This window comes from Astyanax mexicanus, chromosome 25, assembly GCF_023375975.1.
Source record: "Astyanax mexicanus isolate ESR-SI-001 chromosome 25, AstMex3_surface, whole genome shotgun sequence".
Classification (NCBI taxonomy): Eukaryota; Metazoa; Chordata; class Actinopteri; order Characiformes; family Acestrorhamphidae; genus Astyanax; species Astyanax mexicanus.
The window spans coordinates 19,202,723-19,229,030 of record NC_064432.1 but is presented as its reverse complement, the minus strand read 5'-3'; the positions used below and the strand labels follow the sequence as shown (position 1 = coordinate 19,229,030).

General features: G+C 38.8%; 1 protein-coding gene across 34 annotated transcripts in view; it reads right to left on the bottom strand.

Moving 5' to 3' along the window:
• Window positions 1-26,308, bottom strand: part of LOC103034479 (protein tyrosine phosphatase receptor type D) — a 535,243-nt gene that overhangs the window by 307,965 nt on the left and 200,970 nt on the right. For all 34 annotated transcript variants that reach the window (XM_022681944.2, XM_022681952.2, XM_022681947.2 and 31 more), the window contains exon 7: window positions 17,922-17,966. The gene's annotated coding sequence lies outside the window, so the exon portion shown is untranslated. The remainder of the gene's footprint in view (window positions 1-17,921; window positions 17,967-26,308) is intronic.

Sequence of the window (26,308 nt, the reverse complement as noted above, 5' to 3'; positions counted from 1 at the left end):
AGCTCAGTCTATCTCATCTATCTCAGGATGCACAGTCAAGTCTCGTAAGGATGTAAAGCAGCCTTACAGAAAACCAGGTCTAGGCCCTTATTAAGCAAATGAAGGGTGACAGCAGCAAAGAACATTCCCTTAGAGCAAAGAGAAAGAAACACTGGAAAATCTCAAAAAAAAAAAACCATAAATAGCTAAACAAGAACACAACAGGAGTGAACACAGACATGACTCGAATCTATTACACAAATCTAAGAATTTAAACCAAAGATAATTTTTGCAATTTGAGTTTTAATACAAGACATTTGAATGTGATCAGTGGTTGTTGTGAAGATACAGTACATTAACATGAATATATATATATATATATATATATATATATATATATATATATATATATATATATATATATATATATATATATATATATATATATATATATAGGAATAAGTAAAATCAGTATAATGTGAGTGGAGCAACTGACCACATGCTTTTCTCTGCATAATAAATGGTGAGAAGTGTTTGAAGTTCCAGAAAAAGAAAAATAATAAATAATTTCCACTAGCCTTTAAAGCTGATGTATTTTTAACTTTAATCTGTGGAATGTGCCCAACAAACAGTAAATGGTAAAAAGTTCTGTCATATAATGGTCAATTTGAGTCAATGACAGCTTAACTAGAAAAGCAAAATTGGCTGATAAGAGACCTTGGTAAACTTTATATCTTGTGTATACACTAATACACTAATATTATGGAAGCTCCATGAAAGGTTTAAATTGTGCAGCGAAATAAAAGTAATATTATAAGTTATTGGTTTCCTAATATTATCATATCTTGGTTTCTCACAAGGTTTCTTCCTCCCAGTCTGAGGAAGATTTTCCTTACCATTGTTGGACCAGTATCTCTGTAATGTTGCTTTGACAACATATTAATCAATATGTAATGAATCAAAAGGTGGTATATGAATCATTTAGAATTTAATTGAACTGAACAGACCTCAGATCAGAGCTCAGAAACGTATGTTGTCCTTAGCTTTCCGATGGTTATCGGCTGAATACGAAATGAACCTCTCTCAGAGGAAGGAGAGAGTGATTGAAGAGAAAGAGTGAGGATAGATTGAGAGAAATAGAAGGATAGATTGAGAAGACGGGACAGATTGATGTTTGAGAAGAGATATAGGCGTCCCTGAGGTTCCAAAGAGCCATTAATTGAATCCGTCTCTCAGCCAGAGACACTACGATTTGAATTCAAACTCATCACTGTCTTCAGTCTGACAGCTCACTGCCACACCTTGCCTCTCAACGCTCCTCGCACTGTTTAATCAGATCAGTCTGGACTAATAGATACACTCTATGTCCAAATGTTTGCAGACAACCCTTCTAATAAATGCACTCAGCTACTTTAAATGGCATCCATGGAGATTTTGGATGTGCAAATGCACACATTCAGCTTGCCCATTCCTTTTGGAGAAATAAAGCCTACAGAATAGAATGGGATGGACTATTTTACTTTATTTTACCTTGTAGTCTAGATTGCATTATTTTGCTTTAAGATTAATGATTTAAAAAAAAATTATAATAATAAATTAATAAATAAATGTGAGCTACAGATCTATGTATGTACTGCTGTACCGGGTTAATTTTCAGTGTTGTAATTAAAAGTTAATTAACATAAAAATAAGAACCACCTAATATTAGCTTCTAAAAGTAGTACAAATGGATGATTTGAAAGAATAAAAACACATCCAAACACTGGTTTGGTTTCTATAGCCCAAGTTCAGCTGCGTATTGAAATAACTCCACTCTACCTTAACAGCTCTGACACTGATACAAAGATTTGTAGACATGAACAAGTAAAGAACTAATCAGAACCTATATTTTAGCTAGGGGAGGGACAACAGACAATTAAACTGAAAGACAGAACCAATCAAAAAACTTTATGTATGGAAATAAAGTGGAGTCAATTATGATGTCACTGCTGTCTTGGGTTAAAGCCTTTGGATCCAGCTACAGAGCTTCAGACTGTCTCTCATTGACTGACTACATGCTTACACACACACACACACACACACACACACACACACACTTTAAATCCCTCACCAGTCTGAGCTCTGAGCCACAGAGCCAATCAGACTACTGTCAGTTCAGTAGACGGAGACAGAGAGAAAGCGAGAGAGAGAAAGAGAGAGAGAGAGAGAGAGAGAGAGAGAGAGAGAGAGAAAGAACAAGACACATGAAGAAATCTGAGGTTTGTGATGATGTCATGACATGTAGATAAGGCTGTGGGAGCAGAGCATTGTGGGAATGTGTGTGTGTACTGGAATCAGTAAATCAGGGCATATTCATAAACAAAACAGTGGCAGCAAAGCTATGCTATAAAATGCTACGGTATTCTGGGTGACAGGTAAAACAAAAATAAAAATCATCTTCTGACATTCTTTGGACATATTTTGACATTCTGGTGGGTCCAGGCTTTTGTCCTCACTATTGTAACTAGAGCACAACTGGTCTCTCTCTCTCTGGGTAGGTAGACACATAGGAGTCGGGTCACTTGGCTTTCCTCAAAGTGTGCTGGCTACCCAGTAATGTTGCGTCAGGGGCAGTGGACAAGAGGGGGTGGCTGACTTCACATGTATCAGAGGAGGCACGGGCTAGTCTTTACCCTCCTGGTGTTAGGGGGGGCATTACTACTGATTGTCCTAATGAGTGGGTTGGGCTATTGGACTTCCAAATTGGGGAAAATTTTATATTTCGCTGATGTATCATCATCTCTTTTTGTGCAATAATGTTGCATATTTAGACTATATTTAGACTATATGTATAGAGTGAATTAAGCCTATGATGTTTACTCTTTTAAGTTATGCAGTGCAGTGTGTGTGTGTGTGTGTGTGTGTGTGTGTGTGTGAGAGAGAGTGACACCAAACGGTCTGACTCCCACCATCTGTCATCATGAACAGTGAAATTATAACGTGCCATGGGACTGGAAAGTGCCAGCCTGTGTCAATGTCCCCGCACTGGCACTTATGAGGACACTGGCACACACACACACACACACACAGTAAGTTTGACTAAGGACATAACCTAAGGACACACATTCTCACATTAGCTGTAAAAGCGCAGTTCACTCGCGGGATTGTCCAGAAGGTGTGAAAATGTTTGACTCTGTGTGTGTGTGTGTGTGTGTGTGAACACAAAGCTGATGTGTTAGAGCCTGTTCACAGTCAGCCACATTTTATCTCAAAAACCAGCAAAAATGTAATCAAAGCCACATTCTAGAACCAGCCATCTACAACTACAGAATGTTGTAGTAAACGTCCAGGCACATGATATTAAAGTGTACTTAAATAAAAATGATAAAATTATCATTGGCAAAATTAACAAAGCTACATTCGACAATTGTCCATCTATATGTAGACAATGTTCTAGAAATCCCTTCACATGGTATTAAAGTTACCTCAAAAAAGGAATGGAACATAGAACTGCAATACACAATATGCCCCTATGTTTGTAAGTTTGTGGACATCTTTCTAATTCATGAATTACAGTTTACTTTAGCAAACTTTAGAAAACTGCACTGATGTAATCAAATCCACATTTCAGAATCAGCCAAAGTGGTCTTAAAATTAAAAAAAAGAAAAAAAAAGAAAAAATGTATACTATGATGTACTGTGTGTATCTATACGTTTGTGGACATCCTTCACCAAAAAAAAAAAAGATAATTTCCATGTTTGTTACAGTGCTAAGCTTATGAAATGCTTTGTTCTGCCGGTTCAGTCAGTCCCCATGATGTACACAGAATATGCGAAAAAGGAATAGAGCTATAAAGTTATTTTTAGTTTTCCCACAAACCCTCCAAAAGATGAAAAAACATGTTTCAGCTTGAAGCAAAATAACAGGGTGGTAAATGAGCTTGAAAGAACTACACCTGAGCATTTCTGCTCCCATTCAAAGGCACAGACATACTTACTATTTATAAATCAAAGTCTGACTTAATCTTAAATCACTGCATATACACTTACTGCACTGATATAAACTCTTTAAACCCCTTCTTTTACTGAAAATCATCAGCAGCAGCCTATGTGCCAGAAATCACATACAGCACAATAACCACTTAGAATTTAACAGCTCTACAGCATACAGCAGATCGCTGTCTTTGTAAACAAAATGTACAAATCTAATCTAATCTAATTATAAACCACAGCAGCCCACTGATGTCTTACTACAGATGCAACACACACAACAGTAGGCACACTTTCAAAACATTGTATGTTATACAATTATTGAGATTTAAAAAATAGAACACAGTTTTACCATATCACAGTATGTAAAAATATTGTATGGAGTTTTACCACATACAAAAAAAAAAAACTGAAATTACTGATTTAAATGGCTTTAAGCAAAGTGTTTAAGTGCCCCAAAAAAGTGTAGTGTACTGTAGTATAGAAACTAGTAGCCATAACATTGTCATATGGGTTAATTTAAAGAAAAACACAATAAAACACTAGTATTCTTGTTGACACACGTGAAAGACATTCTTCTCTCTGATTCTTATGTTTATGAACATTGGTACACTGTCAAATTTAACAAAATGCAAATCCAACACATGAAATCAACTCCAGACTCATTTTATCTCCCTAATTTTCCGCAGGATAATAAGGGAACAGGCCACACCTGGCCGTGAAACTGCTTATCATTTAATTGGCTAATTACTTCTGAGCCTGTGAAATTGAAGACTATGTAAAACTGACTATTTTTTTAAACGGTTCAACCAATTTTTGTGTTGAAGGTTGAAAGCCTACATGTCAATGAGTTTTTGTAGAGAGGCCAAATGACAGAATATCACTGTCCAAATACTTATGAACTTAAGCACGAATGTTAGAGTGTAAAATGCAATAATTTCATACACTTTTTTAACGAAAAGACTCCACTTTTAATTAACATTACCATTTACACAGTGTGAACAGTAATTCAGTTCAGTAACATTTAGACATGTTTTGTTCTCTGTTGTCAGCTATGAGTCAGGTTTTCCCCTTTTAGCACAAAATCACGTAGTTAAAATGTAGAGCAAGCATTATAAAAAACACTCTCTCCCTACCATTTAAGATAATGCTACTAGAACAAAGCTGTTAAGAAACTGGTCTGAGGTCAGTCAGCTGCTCTTCATCTGATCACCTTCACTTTTGGCATTAGTTACATTGGGAAATAACCAGTACATTGGGAAATAACCAGTATTGTTGTCCATGTTTATAGATTACAGTGTCAAAACCCTTTGAGATAGGTGTGTGAATTAGTTCTGTAATTTGCACCATGCTAATACTGTATGTGTTGTACAAGCTTTTTTTACTTCTTAGCTTTAGCTGGATGCTGGAGTGCAATGCTAAACCAAACATGTCATATTTAATCGACTGCATTTTGCTGTGTAAATGTGATATGTCATTAAACCATCACTTTGAAGATAGGCTCCAAGGCTTGGTATATGTAGGCGCTGTACTATGGGGTGTTATCTGTCCCATCACATCTAAAACCAGCAAACTTACACTCCACTGCAGAAGCTAGCATTGCAGCTGGAGGTTCGTTTTTGCAGGAAACACGTCTTTCGCCGCCCCCTTCATGGCCACAATTAATTTTATCTCTTGGGGATTATCAGCAGTCGGCCTTGTGCAGCTCCACAACGTGAAAAAAGCAGAGGAGCCGGAGCCTGGGGACGGATTTCATCTTTCTGACAAGATCTCTCGCAAAAGATTCGTCTGTTTGCTTTCTGCTGGGTACAGCTCCAGTCCAGCACAGCTACAGGCTACATACCCTGCTCCTGTGTGTGTGTGCGTCACTGTGTGTGTATGTCTTTTAAATTGAAAGAGAGAGAGAGAAACTCAAAAGTTATAAATATGATTTATATTTATACGTGATAGATTAATTTAATATTATTAATTATAAAAAAATAAAGTGAGTAAAAATGTGAAGTTGAATGGAATAGGGTAAAAACGTGAACTGAACGGAATAGGGAATAAAATGGGTTATATAATTAATTCATTAATGGCTTAGGGTCAAGTGAAGGGTTAGGTACTACAGAGACTCATATAAAATCATATAGAAGTTAGGGTGCATTTTATAAATGTACAATTAAATGTTAGTTGAATGTTAGATGAGCATTTATGAGACATACATAATGAACCATCTAAAAATGGCAAAGTATAGAAAACATATGACAAAGTTAATAAAACAGGTTAAGTGATTAAAAAGGGTTATGAAGTGAATAAAACAATTTATATAGCGAATACTGATTCATGGGGTGGGATATAAAGTACATAGAATGGGATCTACAACATTGTGAATGTTACAGGCTTTATAATTAGTTTATTGGTTGTAAAAGAGAATACAATAGCATATATAGGGAATATGAAATGGAATTAAGTAAATATAAAGAAAATAAAGTTAATAGAATGTCACAGCATGAATAAAATGGTATATCTAGTCAAATTAAAAGGTAATAAAGCAAACAAAATGGGTTGTGAATATAATAAAAGTTATATGTAGTAAATATAATGAGTTATAAAGTGATCAGAATATACATTATAATAGTTGAAATGGTCCTACAGTGAATAGAACAGTGTATATAGTAAGCAGGATGAGTTATAACAGTTATGCAGGGAATGGAAGCAGGTACAGCTTTTTATTACAATTAAAGGCCACTGATATGAACTGGAACCAAAAATAATTAGCAGACATCGGCAGTCGGAGCACATTTTTACGTATAATTTTTTACGTCCCATCGCTAATGCAGAATCCCATTTTCTACCCTACTGACAGCGAGCAGCCGTTTAGCCTATAATCTGGGAAGCAGCTAAAAAGTAATCAAAGTAATGATTGAATAATTATCTCAAGAGCAATTAATTAAACATGCCAATGAACTCATCTTGAACATCTGTCCTGGTTGCGGCTCTTAATGGCTTGTGAGAATAGCGGGCCGCAAAACGGGGCTAGCGGGCTGCATGCAATCATCTGCACAAATGCCATTGTTTACCAACAATAATTAATACCATGTCATGTATAACTAAGCTCTGTAGGCTGATAATGGCTCCGGCTTGTGCTCTCTGGAGTGCGGGTAAGACAGTTAAAGGTCAGACTGGCGTTGGGTACGGGCCAGATGCTCTTGTGAGATCACTTTTAACTTTGTTCTTTTTGTGTGTGGAGTCTTGGAAGGCATATTGCGTGGGCGCTGGTGGGACACTGCTTTGGAGAGGCATTTACAAAAGACCCACGAGCACAATTAGCAAGTCATCATTAGTTCCAATCAGGCCCCTAAGCCTTGTTCATTTGAAGCCTTTCAACTCACACACACAAACACACACACACACGCATTCACCCACACACATACACACATTCACCCACACATCAAGAGTGCATTGTTTATCAGTCTCTGTCTCTCTCTCTCTCTCTCTTTAGAGGCCTGCTGTCGACCATCCAGTCTCTTTCTGTTTCACTCTTTAGACAGACAGACGGGGGTTTATAAAGTGTAGCAGATAAGAAGTCAGCGCACATACTAGTTTTATTAATGCACTCTTTATGACCTCATAATCAACACATTCTTCTGCTCTTCTCTTCTTCAGGGATTTAGAATAAACCTATTTTATTTTAGGGTTACACTCAGTGAGTACTGTGGAATAGCTTTATGTAATAGAATAACACAATATTCCAAACTAATAACACGAAACTAGACTTATATATAGTATAGCAAAGAATGACACAGAGAAGTGACAGCAACTGACTAGTTTCATAGTAGTTACTAAAACAGTACCAAAACTAATAGTGATCAGCTGACATAACCGCCAGCAATTCAAACTCTTACTAAACTCTGAACAGCATTTACAACTGTCAAGTCAAGGTTTAGCTATAAGAGTTGCTCAGTGGTGCACCATAGTCTAGTTTTAAAATGTCAGTATCACATGCCTAACAGCCGGCATGGTGCTATGTAGCTTCATCTGCTTCATATAGTTCTATTCTATTGATACTATGAATACTATTTCCAGTAATAAAATTGCATTTATAACTTCAGCATTGCTGTTGTTTAACTACATCCTGCCACATCCTGTTGGACACCACAGCCAATATAATGAGTGATAATTTCCCACCTATTTCACTGTCAGATTAAAGCCTGCACAGTGCATCAACACACACACACACACACACACACACACACACACACACACACACACACACACACACACACACACACACACACACCTTAAAGTGTGGCCAATTCCATCCTTCAATACTGCGCTTAAAAAAACGACGCTCAACACAGCCTGCTAAAACACATTCCACTACACCGCAGTCATCGAAATGAAAAGAGAGCCAAGCCATTAAAAAGTGGCCAATCATCAATAGCTGCACAGCCTTTCTGCCATGTACGACTGGTAAAAGCAATTATTATCTTCAATGAATTGTGGCAGAAAAAGAGGAGAGTGAGAGAAACGAGGGTTCACAAACGCACGCAAGCAGACACACACACACACACACACACACAGCCACACACAGACACTATCTCTCTCTCTGCACTGGTAACCTCCCAATGTTCAGTTTTACCACAGCTGCTCACCTCCAGCAGTAATTGGCCTTTTTTACCCTTTTGCTAAATAAGCTGTGAAACAGAGACGTGTTTGGAGTCTTAATGGCTGATTTGAACTCTATTCACTAAAGAACAAAATCGACAATTATATGTGTTCTTCTGTGTGTGTGTGTGTGCATGTGTGTGTGTGGTTACACAAACCGTGCCAACAACATGAGGAAAATGTTGCACTGTTCAAAGCTAAAAGACCAAAACCATTAATTCTGAGGGTAAAAATGTTTGTATTATTATTTTATTCAAATCAATATACCCATCAATCAACCAATCCCCTTCTTAACTTTCAATGGAAGTCAAAGACATTACTTATATTTGAAAGTGAAAAAAAACGACAAAAATAAAGTGATTATTGTCTTGCATCATACTGATTTCTTCTTCTCTATCGATTCCACCAGGTATGCTTCCTATGACACTGTTGGGGTGGAGGGGGTTTGGAACCACAATTTTCCTGTAATTTTAAAGGGCGCTCAGTCAAATCCTATTCATATAAACTCCTCCAATGCCCCCAACAATCCCCCAATCCTCATGTGAACTTTTTTCCAGCTGCATGTGCAGCATCAATAGAAGGTAGCTAATGTCCTCGGAGGAAAGCGCAGACCCCCAGTTCATATACATCAGCTAACAGATGCCTGTGCTGACCAGCATCATAGCAGGAGTAATGAAGGGAGAGAGTGAGTTTCATCAACCCACCCAGAGAGACCAATGGCAGTTGTGCTTTCTTAGATTCTGGCTGCTAACAGTGAGCGGCATTATGTAAGATTGGAACCAGTGGTCCTTGGATCATAGTGGCAGTACAACAAAGATTTTGAAATATAATGTATATAGCTGTCATGGCAAAGATCTTACAGTATTAATTATGGAATGTGTGGTTGTGTGTGTGCACACATGCATACATACATAAAAGGGTGTGATGTCGCTCTTGGCTGTTAAAAGGTGACACATCTATTGACAACATGCACTCTGACGTCCATCCAGCATCAGGCTCAAAATCAATAAGCCAGATATGAAAGCGCCATGCTGCTTTTAAAATGCTTTTATACAGCTTCCATGATATTACATGAAAGGAAAAAAGCCCTGACCACCAAGGTTAGGGTCATAGAATAGGAAGCAAGTGATTATGTGAACAAATCAGCAGTCAACAGGAGTGGGTTCCACTTGTACTGCAAGTTTTATTGCCTGCCTGCACCTGAGGCCCATCATTATTTAAGAAGCAAGCCCCTAAGCAGCTCAATCAGGTGTGTTAGTGTCAGAAAACTCCTGTGGTGCAGGTGAACTACATCGACTGTAGGTGGGAAACACTGCCCTACAGAGCTCGGTCACACCATCTGAACCTTCACGCCATGTTCCTCATGACATCGTGGCTTAATTGAATTCCTTAATCCTCATGTTTTAAATGTGTAGGCATGTAAAGCCGTCACCGCGGCACGCTCTGTTACCAGGACGACCGGCTTGTGGTCTTTCGTGTTGTTTCCTTTTTTTCTTCTTCTTCTTAATTCCCTCTCTTCAGTCTGCAGGGAGGCGGCAGTTACGACCTGCGTTTTCTCCAAAAGCTGCGGAGCACGAAATTAGCTCAAAGTAGCAGAGCTGAGAACACACACTGCAGTGCTGCAAGCCTGCTGGCACGTGGCTCTATAGCTGTGTTTCCAATCACGCTACACAGCTCCTGTTTCTTCTTTCAGACCCTAAACAAGTGTGGGCTAACTCTTAATTAGTGACTGTCAGTTTGCAGAAACAAAAATCACAGTTTTATAATTCTTGTGGAATTCATCCAGTTGTTTTGCCATACAATGTGCTGGATTTGTGAGATAGGGGTGAACATCTTGTTTAACTGATTAAGTCTAGACTAAAGGCACATCTTAAACCATGCACAAGGTGCGTTGTGATGCGCATTGCTATCTGAAAAGTGTGGTTTTGTAATAACTTTTTCTTCACAAAATAAGACAAAAATATATTCACGCTATTTAATTGCAAAAGCAGTGGCAAATAAATTGTCAAGATCAATTATGTATTGCACTTTGAAGAAGCATAAGGTCATCTGTGTCCTTTAAATTGTGCCTTATGTGTTTTTGTCAATGTGAAATCTTATGTATAACTATCGTATTGTTGCAGATCTGCTAAAATGCTAAATGTATGTCTATTTATCTGTATGTCTATCCATCCAAAAAAAAAAACACTTCACTTAGTGTAGTCCTTTCAACAACAGTAGTTATTCCATAGATGTATAAGGTTAAAAGAACCTTTTAAAAGGTTAGCTGAGAGTAGCAGCAGGATAAGCAGCAAGTAGAGATACAAAAATTAACTAAATGGAACCCATCAAGATCCAAAACATAATACGAAAAATACATTTTGTTGCTTCTTTCTAGTTGCTAGTTTGGCACCTTCATTATTCCCTAATAAAATATGTCCACATGGTTAATTCTAGGCTTAGGAAATAAGGAGTTAACAGTGGCAGCCCTACGTACATACCAAGCATCCCATCCCAGTCATCCCATAACAGTAATATGTAGGACAGAACTGTAAAAGAAGAGCTAGAGGGCAATCACAGCGTATACTGGCCCTCAAAACACACTAATGGACCTCAATAAACGTTTTTTACAGTGATTCATGTGTCTTGCCGAAAAAAACATCTATTTACAAATATAAGAATCAAAGATTTTTTAGGCTTTGTTTTCCAAGTGAGTTGAAAATGTTCATAAAACTTTGTGTTAATGCTGTGATCCACTAAAAGCCCAGTTTTGATGAGGGATAAAATATTGTTTGTGGTTACCTGCTTTATATATTTGTATTATCATTTGTTTTCGACACTTTAAAATTTGCTAAGCTCATTTTACTAGAGAATTTAGGAAATGGATCTTTGCACTTTTGCTATATTATCTGTCTGTAGAAAGTCTATGCAGGATGGCTGCTAGTTTGCTAGCAATGCAGTGTCAGTATAGTTGGAGCTCAGGTGGGTGGGACGTGAGCTAGGTGGATTTTAGGTGGGCTCGGGCTCTGAGTGGAATTGTACAGGTGTTGTTACTGGCACCCTGTTGCGCTTTCCAAATTGGTCCCATTGTTTCTACCAACCTTCCCATATAGGTCCCAGTGTGCAGCAAAAATGGGACTCATGTAGAAACCCTTAAGGCCTCATTACTGACTCTAGTGGGCATCCACATATGGGGGCAACATCTTGTGGATAAAACTTTTTGGTTCCCAGCTGGGCTGCCCATATATGCCCCAGATGGGGCATAGGAAACCTGTCTACTGTAGTTGTGGTCCAAAAACTCAACAAATTACAAAAACCAAGGCTTATACTCTAAGAGGTTAATTCATATTTTCATTTATAGAAGTTGTAATAATACGTCATCTGTTTGGTCTCTTCACAAGGCCATGACTCACTGTTTATCTCCTTTTTTCCAATTATTAAAACCTCTTATCATCTCAGCTTTCAAGGCCAGAGAGCCAGCCCCTGCTTGTATTGCTTTATCATGGAAAAGCCCCCCTGCATGCCAAGGACACTTCAGTAGCTGTTTGTATGTCAATATCACATTTACCCACTTAGCAATGTTTGCGCTTTTGATCATGCCATGCTAAAACAATACGCTGCAGGAGCAGGATGTTGGGGAGTGGGGCAGGGTGTGTTTTAGATTTAATAAAGAGCATGAAAGTGACACTGAGTGAAAACCAAGGTCAACCCAAGCCCAAAATTGTATTGTAAAAATTAACCAGGCATGGGATGGACTGCAAGTTTAAAAATACATATAAAGCTCTGGAGAAAAAAAAAAAAAAAAAGATGCAGAGCTTTAAGACCTCAAATAATGCAAAGAAAACAAGTTCATATTCATAAAGTTTTAAGAGTTCAGAAAGAAATATTTTGTGGAATAGCACAATAATTTGGTTTTTAATTAAAGCTTTCATGCATCTTGGCATGTTCTCCTCCACCAGTCTTACACAATGCTTTTGGATAACTTTATGCCTTTACTCCTGGTGCAAAAATTCAAGCAGGTCAGCTTGGTTTGATGGCTTGTGATCATCCATCTTCCTCTTGAATATATTCCAGAGGTTTTTGATTTGGTAAAATCAAAGAAACTTATCAACTTAAAGTGGTCTCTTCATAAGCATGTTGGAAATATTACTGAATTGAGACAGTAGTTAAAACATTTGCAATTATTAATAATGTATTAACTAGTGTGTGTTAGCCACCCAAAAACAATCCAATAAACTCATAATATGATAGTGTTCTAAATTAGAAAATTAGAATAAGGTAGCCCTCTCTCTCTTTCTCTCTCTCTCTCTCTCTCTCTCTCTCTCTCTCTCTCTCTCTCTCTCTGTCATCTTGTCTTGTAATCTGTTCTGATGGACAACAGGTCTTGATCAGTGTTTTGTGTTTTCTAAGGGTATAAAATGTAAGTTCTACATTCACTGTTCAAGTTTCCGTTATTTTAAAGCTACAACTGATTTACAGCTCGAGTACAGACTTAAACAAGCAAACCTCAAACAAACATCAGGCTAATCAAAGTGAGAAATTGCCAGAGTATCCCTTTAATTCCTCCAGGGAGACATTTAAAGCACTCTAAAGCTGACAGAAGAACAGGTGCAGGTACGGCACAGATCTACGTACATGTGGCTGGTTATGATGAATAGGGTCGATTGCGATGGTGAAAGCTAAGAGAGGAGACTGAAAGAGTTGATTAATGGGCCTTGGCTGCTGAATTATGACTAATGCAAACAGTGGAGACGGAAAGCAGTCCTTGGTGGAGAGGAGGAAAATAAAGAAAAGGTAAAAATAAAGTCAAAGAATCACCTTTGCTGCAACATGTTGAGCAGACAGACTGCGGAGAGTGTTTTAAAAAAGAACAAAAGAGCAGTTACGGACTGAGGTTGGCGAGGAAAACTAAGAAAAGAAAGAGATGCAAGTAAGAAGGGAGCAAAGAGAATAGTCTTCAATAGCAGAAGAAAAGTTTAAAGTTTTAGGGGCATTGTATCTCCATGCTTTGATTAATTCAGAAAAGAGAAAGGAACATTACCAGGCTAAAGTCAATTTAATTCAGAAATTGTTGCTGATTTTTTCATTTATCTGATTTAATACTCTAACAAGATTGGAGTGAATGTCATATGTGGTCCTAAATACGTATGACAAATGAATGTGAATGTTCAGATAGAATGTCTAGTGTGTTTTTTAAGAATGCACTGAACAATATTTGGCAACCAAAAATGTTATGAAGTGAAGAAAAAAGTGGAAAGGCTGAATAATTTTTACTAAAGAGTTATTAAACTATTAGGACAGAAAAGGGCTCCCTACAGCCACAGGGCTGTGTGAACACTAAGCATAAACAGGGACTTCGCTCTATCATCAACTCAGTGAGTAATCCAGCTTAGAAAAACAGTTAGCATCACACTCCAGCCCTCTCAGATAAGCCTACTTTTAACCTGATTGTTATTGCAATTATGAATAGCGGTTGCAGAGGTTGGCGGCTGTGCAGCTCTGCATCCCTTATTTCAATTTAAAAGCCCTCTGTAGGCTTTTGTAGTTGCGTGAGCTGACATTGTAAAATATATTTAGTAGAAACACTGTATTACTGGTATGTCTGTAGAACGTTAAAATGTTTAGTGTTAAATATTTAGAAATCTTAAGAATCGTCTTTCTGCCTTTCTGTCAGCCAACACCAGTGTTGCGCCCAGTTTTTACTCCATACCAAAATCCAACTGCCTTTAACGTACACACTGGTGAAGCAAAAGAAATTGCCCAACAAATAACACTCACAATTCCTGTTGTTGTGTTGATGAAAATCTTTAAATATCCAGTTGCCTTTACAGCAATCCACAGAGCATTGTTTAAGGGGTGCAGGATTATGGCAGAATTGTGACAGGATTGTGGAATTTGGCTCAAACTATAACTATGTTGTGCATAAAACTATAAATGGGCACATATTAAATTTCTTTCATTTGTTTGCTACATTATCCTCATACCTCCCTCCAGTGAACAACCTAACACCAATGAAACCTACCAAAGCTCCGTACCTTGGCTGGTTGACCACATTTGGCACGGGGAGGTGTAGATTAGAATTTTTCGTCATTACCTTTAGGCTAGACTGTTTAAAAACGAGCTGACGAGAGAAGATCAATAATGTTCTGCTCAGCACCTGACGTCTACAATCCACCCAGACACTTTACTGCTCTTTACTACAGCAGCTCTACAAATAACTGAGACCAGCCCAATACAGCTCTCTTTAACAGCGTATCCACACCCTGAGAGAGAGAGAGAGAGAGAGAGAGAGAGCAAATAAAAGAGAGATGGAAGATGGAATGAAATAAGGGATATGCTGGATAGTTAGGGAGAAGAGACAAAAAGAGAGAGAGAGAGTGAGAGAGAGTATGAGAGAGTGAGAGAGAGTATGAGAGAGTGAGAGAGATAATTTGCTAATTAATCTCTCTCTCTTGTGAGGAGTGGTTACACCCAAGGCCATAACAGTAAATCAGCTCAATTAGGATGTCCAGAGGGTGCTGAAGAAAACCAGTAAAATATTCACATACCCAATCTACACTCTCTCTCTCTCTCTCTGTCTCTCTCTCTGTCTCTGTCTCTCTCTCTGTCTCTCTCTCTGTCTCTCTCTCTGTCTCTCTCTCTGTCTCTCTCTCTGTCTCTCTCTCTCTCTCTCTCTCTCTCTCTCTCTCTCTCTCTCTCTCTCTCACACACACACACACACACACACACACACACACACACACATACGGAAAAGCACAACAACACTGACCATTCTCCTCCATGTATCAGGGGAAATAGTATATTGACATGTTTCCTTTAAAAAGGAAGTGGAAGCATATTGTATTCTTTATAAATGCTTCGTGCACTCTTTCTCTACACCCTGACAGCTGCTATTCACACCCCTACCTCCCACCCTCTCTCTCTCTCTCACTCTCTCTCTCACTTTGTTGAACACTGCACATTTACTGATCTTCCCTCCTTTATTTCTGGCCCACCTGCTCCCTAATCTTCAATCAGGCCTGATTCAGCTGCTGGTGGAGGCCTTTCAGCAGCGCTGGAGGTTCAGGTGTAGGCAGCGTTAGGATCACCAAAACCCTGCAGCCGGGGGTGTTTACATTTCCTCTTTCCTCACTTTGGCAAGCATTATGGACTCTTTTTTAGCAGAGGAAAGATGTGCAGTGCAGGTGTCAGAGATCAGTGTGTATTCATAATACAGGATACAGGTCTGTCTGTTTACCCCAGCGAGCATCTACATTTACCAAAATAGCAGTGGAACTTTCTGGAACAGTTTCAAAAAAGATCTGCTATACCGTTCTTAAATTAGACAAAACTACAACATTCAGGCATTAATGATAGTGACATATATAAAAACCATGCAAAAAAAATCTGTAATGTTGGGATTCTAACCATCAACAACACAAACTATTAGCAACACCAGTACTAAGATACTCAATCAGCCACCATAACTTGCCACACATCACTGAAAAAAAAAAAAAACATAAGACATAATAATATCAAAGCTCTCTGTTCTCAATTAAACACCATCATTGCCAATGAAATACCAAAATATTTTTTCTTTAACAAACCAAGTCAAAGCAACAAAGCACCAACCATCATTCTTCACCAAACACCATCATTTTCCATCAAACATTGTTAGGCTTCACCAAAAACCATAATTTCTCTACAAACCATGATCATTATCCACAAAAAAACATAATTCCCTACCAAACATTACTCCATTACTTTCTACCAAGCACTACCATTTTTAAAGAAACATTATTCTCTACCAAAACCACCATTCTTAATCAATCATAACTCTTTTTTTAAACTGCCATCATTCTCCACAAAACACCATTTCCCACCAAACATCAGCAAATACCATCATTATCTAAAAAGCAAGTCCGTTTCTAATAGACCTTCCATATTCTAAATCCAAACTTATCCTGAAAAAAAAAAATATATATATATACAGGTTTTTATTTAGGTCTTTGTTTAGATGGTATACAGTAAATGTGCCTGTGATATGAAGAGATGGTTTAGAAATCCACTAAAGTGTAATGATGGACATTTAATATTGAATGTGCCTTTTGAATTGATGGCAGTATTGGTAGATACGCAATATGGAGTCTAATAAAATTAATATCCAGTCAGACAAGCTCTGAGAACAGTGCACCTCTATGCAGGCTGGTGTTGAATTATAGTTGTCACATTTATTTTGTCAGGTAATATCCATCCTTTCATAACGACAGAGAGAATCTACATCCCAGAATGAAGCGACAGTATTTTCATACAGTGAATAATTGAAAGTGATTTGGGTTAATATCACTCGTATTGGAAATGCTGAAATCTCAAAATATTCTCATATCCGGCGGGCTTTCATAAAACCACGCTGCTATCTTGTGTCTATTCAGTTTATGCTAAGACACCCCTCCCTCCCCATGTCGTTCTCGTCTTCTTTCTCATTCTTTCACTCTATCTCTCCATTTATCTCTCTCATCTCCATAACACACACACACTCACTCACTCATTCTAATGTTCATTTTCTTCACCTCTCTGTCATTCCTTCTACCTATTTCTCTCTCTCTCTCTCTCTCTCTCTCTCTCTGTAAGCTCTATATGTTTAAAATGTGCTGCTGAATGCAATTATTGAGAACTTTGTTTAGTCAATAAATAGTAAGTATGTCTGTTGTTTTAGCTCAGAATAAGACATGTTGTTTTTATTGTTATTGAGGGCTTGCTGAGGGAAAATCAAGAACTTTTAGCCTTGCTCCTGTTCCCTTCTTAGGTTTGGTGTAGTTGCACTGAACATGTAGAAAAGTATGTGTTGTGCTGTGTTCTTCTTTTAAAGTGAATGAGTCTGGTGATTTTTTAGCAAAAACTCATCTCATCTTTTAGCTTTTAGCAGCTCTCTTAGGGTTTATTGCTATATTCATTAAGTTTAACGATGTGTGAACGGGAAGACAAAGACTAAGTTTACTGTTCTGATGTCTCCATGTTCGCAGTAGCTCTTCTATAGGCATCATCAGCAGTGTTGTGGTTGCTCAGGTAACCAGTGATGCAACCAGAAAACCTACAGACAACCTACAACCTACAAATTTATATATTAGGCTTTGCAGCACATTGATGACATTTATTTGAATATTTTATCCCCACTCCACTCAAGAGTTCTGCTCCTTTCAATTCAAAAATCCTTAAAAATATTAAGGACTGCTGCTGGTAACTCCATCTCATTATAACACTTTCACAGTAGTTCACGTGCATTCAACCAACCAGATCAGAAAAAAATGACAGTATTGCACCATTAGGGTGCTTTTCTTTCAAAAGGAAAATGCACTCAATCTTACCTTCGCCAAAGGTTCATTCTGCAGTTTACATCTCAGGGCAGAGAACTGAAACAGCAGAAAAACAGAGAACAGTCAGTGAAAATGTTCCAGAAGTGCACGTACATAGTTTTCTTTTTTTTTTTCCCTGTTAAATAATGTGCAGAAGGTTCTTTCGCAGCAGAATTGTATAGAAAATTCCATAACATGTTTTAGATGTTTATAGGAAAATTGACTCAAAAGTAGGGAAGAAGGGATGCATGTATTAATATAACACGGTCAATTTAAAACGTATTAGCAGAATTATTGGTCGAGCTTGTGTTGTATCATAAAACACGGTGCAATTACAATCTCCTTAAAAGCAGAAAAACAAATTACACTTCCTCCAAAATAAACAAGGCAGTAAATAAATACATGTATAAATAAATAAAAATAAATAAATAAGATGAGTATTTAGGGTTTGCTGAGGACATTTTCTCAGGCTATTTCCTGCCAGCATCAGAGGCATCCGCTGCCTCCAACAGGCCCACAGACTAATATCCCTGCAAATGATTAGGTGCTTATTGAACCAGCAAGGAGAAATGTGCTTTGGGTTGTTTCCACAAAATGAGGCCTGTGGTGAATTGAGGGCAAGGCTGGTAAATTCATCAGCGTTCACACATGCACAGCTCCCATGATAAAAGTGACTAAGTGATGAAGTGTGTTTCCCTGGAGAACTGGAAACAAGTGAATGGAGAATTAATCCCAGGAAAGACCTATCATTCTTCACCAAACCCTAACATCATTATGCTCTATAAAACAGGTGGTTTCCAACAAATACTAGAACTTACCAACCAACACCGTAATTCTCCAGCAAACACCTATGATTTACCAAACACCAGCACTCTCCAACAAATACCACCTCTTCACCAAACATTATAATTATCTATTAAACAACATAAATCTCCAATATAATGTCATTCTCCAATAAACACTTTCGCTGTCCAACAAATTGTTTATGTTTATCCACCAAACACCAGGATTCTCCAACAAACACCAGGATTCTCCAACAAACACCAGGATTCTCCAACAAACACCAGGGTTCTCCAACAAACACCAGGGTTCTCCAACAAACACCAGGATTCTCCAACAAACACCAGGGTTCTCCAACAAACACCAGGGTTTCTCCAACAAACACCAGGGTTTCTCCAACAAACACTAGGGTTCTCCACCAAACACCAGGATTCTCCAACAAACACCAGGGTTCTCCAACAAACACCAGGGTTCTCCAACAAACACCAGGGTTCTCCAACAAACACCAGGGTTCTCCACCAAACACCAGGGTTCTCCAACAAACACCAGGATTCTCCACCAAACACCAGGATTCTCCACCAAACACCAGGATTCTCCACCAAACACCAGGATTCTCCACCAAACACCAGGGTTCTCCAACAAACACCAGGATTCTCCACCAAACTCCAGGATTCTCCACCAAACATCTGGGTTCTCCACCAAACACCAGGGTTCTCCACCAAACACCAGGGTTCTCCACCAAACACCAGGGTTCTCCACCAAACACCATGGTTCTCCACCAAACATCTGGATTCTCCAACAAACACCAGGATTCTCCACCAAACACCAGGATTATCCAACAAACACCAGGGTTCTCCACCAAACATCCGGATTATCCAACAAACACCAGGATTCTCCAACAAACACCAGGATTATCCACCAAACACCAGGATTCTCCACCAAACACCAGGATTCTCCACCAAACACCAGGATTCTCCACCAAACACCAGGATTCTCCACCAAACACCAGCCTTCTCCACCAAACATCCGGATTCTCCAACAAACACCAGGATTCTCCACCAAACATCCGGATTCTCCACCAAACACCAGGATTCTCCAACAAACACCAGCCTTCTCCACCAAACATCCAGATTCTCCAACAAACACCAGGATTCTCCACCAAACATCCGGATTCTCCACAAAACACCAGGATTCTCCACCAAACACCAGGGTTCTCCAACAAACACCAGGGTTCTCCAACAAAAACTGGATTATTCAAAAAACACCAGGATTCTTCAACAAACACCAAGATTATGCAACAAAAAAACAAGCATTCTCAACAAAACACCAGGATTATCCAACAAACACCAACATTCTTCACCAAACATCCGGATTTACCACCAAACACGAAAAATCTTTACAAAAGAATCACTACCATTCCTCTCCTCTACATTTTCCATCACACACTGTCATTTTTCACCAATCTAACAAGCATCACCATTCTTCTCCAAACATTATAATCATCACCAAACACTGTTTGTGGACACGTGGCTTTTCCAGTGCCTCAAAAGAGCTCAGAATCAGAATGTGAAAGTATCTAGAATGAGGGGTATATTAATACTAGCCTTGGATGCTCCGAGTGAATGACTAATCACTGCTGTAAGTTGCTCTTGATAAGAGCGCCTGGTAAAGGCTATAAATGTTACTGAGAACGCTCAAGAGACTGTAACAAGTCACATACAGGTGTTTGGTATTTTGGGTATTTCAGGTAAGTGCCCTGCAGACCTCAGAATGGAGAGGGTTTAGTACTAAAACAATTAAAAAGAGAGACTCCTTTGCTTTGGTTGGAATGGAAGCAATCAAGAATATTTACCTGTCCTCTCTCAGACCAACGCAATTATTGCTGCTTTTTTTTCTCTCTTATTTTTAAATACTGTGTTCTGTCAAGAGGAAAATGGTTAGTGTCATTTAGTAACTCTGAATATAAACAAGAGGTGAAGAGCCTCTCTCTCTCTCTCTCTCTCTCTCTCTCTCTCTCTCTCTCTCTCTCTGTCTCTCTATCTCTCTCTATCTCTCTATCTCTCTATCTCTCTATCTCTCTCTCTCTCTCAGAACTGTGGCCTCAGCACATTCAGGGCAGCGGGATGAAGCGATAACCGTAAAAATGTCACCAAAAGGCTCGCTGTTATTTGCATGCAGATTGGATTCGCCAATTTCCGCAAAGGTCGGGCAGCGAAGGTGAGGGTTTGCGAGGTGTGACCGGACAACGATGGCTACAGTCGCTCCGCGCCGTCAGGCCTGACACTACTGTCATTGTCACACCAACGTTGCGACAGAGCTCTTATTGATGAGGGGATGGGTGAGGACTATCGATTGTTTTGATAGGACGACACGTCCCAGCAAGTTTTGATGGGCCGCTGAAATATCATGGTTTTAAAAATATGAAGTATGTGCAAGGACAAGCTTAAAACATCGCCTCCCCAACCACAGAAGCTTTAGTCCTAAACAGAACAAAAGATTAGAAGTATCCTAACTTAGCAAAAAGTGACAGTAGTATGTTTTATTAATCCAATGTATAAACATTTATTGTTTATATTAAAATAGTTGTGATAATACAGCACAGATGGATTTTTTTTTTCTGTTTCGTGCCATTTCTGGTGGATGTGTGTGCATGTTGTCATCTGTCCCTCATCTCTTATTCGTAGATTAAGGCATGTTTTCGATCTCATAGGGTTAAAGGGTACTGTCTGGAGCATGGATGCACAAGTAAGTTAATTAGCTTTAATTCAGTTCAGTCTTTAGCTTTGCTGTACTTTGTATTTACAAATTTGCTAGCAACATTTCTCTTTATTTCAAGCCTCTTCTGAAGCTGATGCACAAGAAAGCCTGCAAAAAGTTTAAAAAATGTTAAAATGCTCAGTGCAAAAGTCAAACACCACCTATACTTATTCAATGCCTGCAGTACGATCATCTCCCTGGGCTTAGTGATGCTTATAGTTAAGTATTCTTACAGTGGAAAGATTGAGAGAATCACCTGTAGATCAGATCTGACTCAATAAAGTAGTATATCTGACAGGAGCAGTTTTAGTGGTCTACCAAGTGGTCTACCGGGTTTGTAATGAGGTCCTGATTGAAATTGTGCAATCTGAATTTTGTTACTATTTCTGAACGCATGTACTCTGACTTTCAGTGGTTAATGAGTCGAGTTGGTTCTCCTGTAGAGCTTTATTGCAGCTTTAATCAAATCCACCTGAATTCTCCATTCAGATGCTTCTGAGGCTTTATTCACTCATTTATATTAAATTAGGCATGAGTTAAATGATCGTTATTATCAACACGGTTATCAAGTCCACTAATTTCCACCATATTTTTTTAGTGTGAATGCATACATATAATCAGTATTCACCCCAACCTTATTCTATTACCTTTGGTTTCTGCTGAGTTTTTTTTTTATACAGCACTCTGGATGAAGATGTAAGCCGTAGAGAATTTATTATTAAAACAGAACAATGAGCTGAAGCCAGGCTTTGAAGCTCGGAATCATGGCTTCATCTCAACGTCTTTATGAATTAATTCATTATCATCTCTTCTCCTGCACTCTACTGGAGGAGGACCAATAGGAACACGTGTGTTGTTCAGGACCATGGGTAGTTTCCATTCTCTAATGTTTATGAAGACGCTGACTGAAACTCTTTATAGCTGTTTGCAGGTTGCAGTTTGGGTCTATAACACCAAGACGACCATATGTTTATGTGAACAAGAAAGCATTAGTTTCTGCAAGGTTTAAGATGAAGTCACTATACTTTGGTTGCACATTAAAGAAACAGAAATAGACAGCACATGTAGGTTAATATTTAAGACATGCCTTAAAAGATGTTCACATAAGACATATTACATGTAACTGAATACACCATATAGATTCCTCTAATCCGGAAATTATAGCCTGGGGTAGAATGATAGCTCTTCATGCTGATATCTGTGTAACCTGCTGGAATTACAGAAAGACTGTAGGATGATCCAGTTAATCTGTTAAAATTACAGAGTTTTTACATGTGTTAGTGCCTCGGGGCCATGATGGGATGGCAAAGTGTCTAAAGCTTAAACCCACACTGAAGCAAATATATGGCTACATTTTAAAATATAGGATTTTAAATGGTTCTTGTCTTGGATATACAGTTACAAGAATGTACAAAAGGTAATTTAAATACATATTTAGGTTTCTTTATGGAACCAACAGTATATAACCCTTTATATACCACTGGCAGGATGGGACAGGGTTAAGTATCATGTCTAGGGCTGTCCCTAACGATTATTTTTTAAACGATCATTCTAACGATTATTTTTTTCGATTAGTCGACTAATCTATTTATTGAGAAACATATTTAAATAACTATAATTTTACGTTTTAAAGCAAACGATAAATTACTATATTTATATATAATAACAACAACAACAACAACAACAACAACACCACAAGCCTACTAAACCAAACCCCACACTTATAATCACTTACATGTACAACACGTTGTTTAGATCTATTACGCTAAAAATGGATAAGCTCCCATACACCACAACCGTGTGTTGCACTGTTTTCTGTGACCGCTAGATTTTGTGACCACTGGCAGGTAGTTCTCAGCAGACCAGTGCACTGGCCGATTCGAAACGTGTTCGTTTCTAATGTTTACCCCGACTGGCCAAAACGGTTCAGTTTAGGGCTGAGGGTAAGGTGTAGGTATAGAAAGCTTCTGTTTTGCCAATGAACGCTCATAACCGTGAGCACTGGTCACAAAATTCCGACGGTGACAGAAAACGGTGTAACACCGCAGCGCCGACGGCTCTAGCTAAAATAACTTAAGGCAGCTAGCTTAGCTAAACACCTGAACTTATGAATAATGCTACTGTTTCTGGAAACTGCGAAATGCCATGCACAAATATAAACCAAAAATGTATAATTTCTGCCTGTGGCAGGTTTAAAACCTTTGGTAGACAGCCTTAAGTCTTTTTAAGGACACCCGCGGAGACCCTGATGTAAACGGTAACTTACTGTGTGACTCTGTTGACATAGTGCTCCTGGATGTTTGCGCTTCAAGTGCTCCTGCATAGCAGTTGTGCTACTGTGATAGACCATCCCCATTTTGCACATATGGCAGAGGACCACATTGTTGCCCTTTTGCGTGAAATGCTCCCAAACTTTAGATGCCCGCTGGCGTTTTTTTGTAGCTGGAGATCGCTCTCCGGAGTCCATGCTCTCCACAGGCACCGCCATGTTTACGACGCGCCGACGCGCGTTATGCAAATCGATGTATTTTCGTAATCGATGACGTCGATTATGTCGACGCGTCGCCCCAGCCCTAATCATGTCCCATGGCTTTTGTTAGTCTCATATTAGTCATCAAATGCTGCACTGACCTGTGGAACATGTGTGTGGGGTGTCCTGCACTGAATGTGGATTAATGGCAGATTCACTTGTCTGTTCACATGTACAATTCCTATATAATCATCAGAATTACCCCCCCCCCCCACCCCCACCACCAGAACTAGTCAGAACGTGAATGCTTTATCCCTCTTGGTACATACTATTATGCCTATTTTGAGTCACTCACAAGATAACACCTCACAGTGTATAGAGATGTGGGTGTTTCCAAGCCATCCCATGACCTGTTGAATGTTTGTACTGTACATATTAACTACACTACCATAGTAGTTGTACCCAATAATGTATGCATTATAAATAGTTACATTACACACAAATACATACACATATGTACGTGTTCCTGTGTGCGAGTGCATGTGAGTGTGTGTGTGTGTGTGTGGGGCCTCTCTCTCTTCCTTTCCCTACTCATCTCCCTGCACTCATCTTCCTCATAATCATCATTTCTATTCTAGAGTCTGAATAGCACACTGATTCTCCCGTCTGGACACAGCACAAACACACACCAGGGTGTAAATAACACACTGAGCATGCTCAGAACACAAAGCGGGCTTGGACCTTTTCCAAACCAGCATGAAGAGACAAAATACACACATACGCAGCACAAAACTGAGCACAGCTCATAGACTGCTTGCATTTTATTATAGTCACAAAGACAATTGCCCCTATAACCAATAATAATAATAATAATAATAATAATAATAATAATAATAATAATAATAATAATAATAATAATCTTAAGTTACATTTAAGTTTCTTACTATACAAGCAAATAAATCTGTCTAGTTTTCACTCTGTTAACTAATAGAACAGTCTCGGTGCCTGCAGCATCTCTGCTCTGATTTTTAAATGCCTGTAAAACAGTAAAACTGTAAAACTTAATGCCCACTGCGCAATTTTAACCCACACCCAGATAATACGACTGTTGAGCCTAGCGAAAAAAAATGATTTTTTTTTTTTTTTTTTTTTTCGTGGGTTCTATTTTGGCCCCACATTTGGGTTTCAGTGATGGGCCCTATCAAGATATTGGTGGAACTAAGCGGGGTTGAATATGGTGCTCATGTGTTATGTACACTGCACTTGGAGTCTAGATGGGAAGCCAAACTGGGTTCAAGTATCAACATATGCACAAACCCATTCCTGACAAAGCCCATGCCAAGACAAGACAACCACATATGCAACACTTGTGGTGGGCATAGATGGAATTTGGCCTCTGTCCATACACACCAGTGAAAACACTCAGTGAGAGTGAGACAGTGAGCATATGTGCCCAGAGTGGTGGGCAATCATCACTGCAGTGCCCAGAGAGCAGTGAGGGTTAAGGGCCTTGTTCAAGGTCCCAACAGTGGCGGCCCCCAAACTCAGTTATCAAACCCACAACCTTGTTGCCGATGGCCAGAAGCTCTAACTGCACAGCCATGAATGGTCCAATTCACCCATGTGATCCCCATGGGATTGGTTGGGTAGCCACCAGACCTGGTATAGGTGTAGGCTTACCTGACTATATTTTAGAAACCCAACTCTTTCTCTACCTGATTGATTGCCTACAGATACAAATTGCACGAACTGTAATACTGTCTAACATGAACTCAATATACTCCAATACTTCAATATACTCTCATCTTATAGGCATTAAAGCAACATTAACATGCCGAAAGCCATATTGCAGCGATATATACATTATCTGAAGTATTACATCAGAGGATGGTTTGTGAGGTATTATCTTGTGAATGAGACCAAACACTGGCCAGCTTACGGCAAGACATGCGTGTATCATTGGATTTGAAGCTTAGCATAGTAGAAGTTCTATTTTCAGAAGTTCATATTTAACAAACCTCAATCCAAATAGTCAAAAATGTACCAAAAATACATATCTAAAACCACGGACTAATCCATACCACCTTAAAAATACCTGTATATAATGTAAAGCAAAGGTTTGTGTGTTTCTGCTGAACTAAAAGCTGTTCATGTTGTATGTACACAGTGGCAAAAATTCAAAAACAATAGCTGTTATCAGGTAACTGAACTGCAACTGCTGAACTAAAATGATCTACAGCTGTTTTGGATCAAACCACATCGATATGAAGAGAGACAATCTCACAGGTATGAGGAACCCTGTACAGTAACTGCTCATTTTATCACTTCTGTCACAGATGTGGAGAAATTCTCTTCCACAGTCTTTTCTTTTTCTTGTGGGATGGTGTGTGTG